The sequence below is a fragment of the Bufo gargarizans genome, chromosome 1, assembly GCF_014858855.1.
Source record: "Bufo gargarizans isolate SCDJY-AF-19 chromosome 1, ASM1485885v1, whole genome shotgun sequence".
Lineage (NCBI taxonomy): Eukaryota > Metazoa > Chordata > Amphibia > Anura > Bufonidae > Bufo > Bufo gargarizans.
Window position 1 is genome coordinate 524,354,544 of NC_058080.1, and position 1,681 is coordinate 524,356,224.

Here is a 1,681-nt window from a genome sequence, read left to right on the forward strand (position 1 = left end):
GGAAACTTTGCATGCACTTCAGACACTCGTACACTGCAAAGCACACCCTCCTTGAGCTGCAGTGGCAGAATGGCATCCTCCAACATAGGCTTATATGCGACATTTCCAACAATTTAAATTCCACCCTCCATATGTTGGACCAACTGTACAAACAGGGAAAGGCCATCAATGATTTCTTGATGATCCAAGCAGAGAGGAGTAGTCACCTGTATAACTTCGATGTCGGCAGCTCATGTGTGACACCTGCTGTTTGCTCAGGCCTTTTGAGGAGGCCACGTTTACCAGCAACCACAGTTGCTGGTAAATCTGGCCGGTCAGGGGACTGGAGACAAGGCACCTAGAAAGATGGCAGCAGACTTTCATACGTTTGTCTGTCAATATCTCTGTTTACAGTCAGTGAACAGGAACATCATTTATGACAAGGATATGAAAACACCAACCGATGGGGTGTTTACCGCCAGAAGTAGGTCATCGGCACAAAGGAGAAGTAATTTTCACAGTTCGAGGTATCCTCCCGGAAGCTTGACCTCTGCACATTGACGGTCTTCATTGCGAAGCTTGTCTAAAAGAAAAATCCTGCAGTACATCCCCTTGAGGAAACTCTTGATCCAGCACAGGCTGCTTTGCTCCTTCAAAAACAATGGACTCGGTACAGCGTGAAACCGATGTATAATTTCTCATACACCAGACTGAAAGAGTATTTTAAGCACCTGTCTGCCCACATAGCTGCCAAGAAGCAGAAGGGTCTTGCCATTGAAGTGGGCTCAGAGCTGAACCTAAAAGCCAAATTTTCCTGTTTACCTGGACTCAAATGAAAGGACAGAGATTCACTTGCTGTGCTCATACAGATTTCATAAAAGCCTAAACTCACCAAGGCAAGCACAGAGGACCAAATTGTGTGGACAAGTTGGTTGTGCGGAACATACATAGAGGAGGATCTATTGGAGGTGTTACAAAAGAAATTTACTTGCCTCTCACTCTTCCTGTATAATGGCTCAGAGGCGCTCACGGCTATCGTAGGGATGTGGTTCCAAATAAACTTTAACTGTTGTGTGGGTAAGCTGGTGATCAGTTCTCAGGACCTTACTTGGATAACAGCGATGTGGACCAGGTATGACTTGTCTGGATCAGTGTCGCCCACAGAGCTTGTTTTCTCTGTGCCCTTCGAACCTCGCATGGACATTTCTTATGCCATCCACCAAGAGGACTTCAAGACTTTATGGAATGATATTATAAAGGACGAGGTCACATTGGAGGAAGTGGACAATTTATTCCAATGTCTTTACTTGCATTTCTTCAGACACTTTAGAATCCACTTATCAGCAACCCAGCTCGTCAAGGTGACGGCATCTGTGGCATCAGCGCATTATGAAGGAAAAGTGAAGTTCCTCAGTAAGGACTATCTAATCCAAGTGCTGGGATTCATCCCGCAGCTGGCCATCAATAACATTCAGTATTAAACACATGGATGACTCTCATCTCGGACCTTGTCCACAATGTTCGGGACCCCCAAACGTCTTTTATGTCTTCGACATGATCCATGCAGTGTTTAGTACATGTCATACCGCTTCTTACTGTGAGACTTGCACATACTAAGGCTTAGTTATGAAGATTTTCAAGTGTTGTCTGTACCTACCAGTTACCTTCCAGCTGTGATTGTGTAGCCTTCATTGTAGGAATC

At 45.1% G+C, this 1,681-nt stretch overlaps 1 pseudogene; it reads left to right on the forward strand.

Moving 5' to 3' along the window:
* Positions 1 to 426: 426 nt before the first annotated feature.
* On the forward strand, positions 427 to 1,460 carry LOC122933898 (annotated as a pseudogene).
* The last annotated feature ends 221 nt before the right edge of the window (positions 1,461 to 1,681 follow it).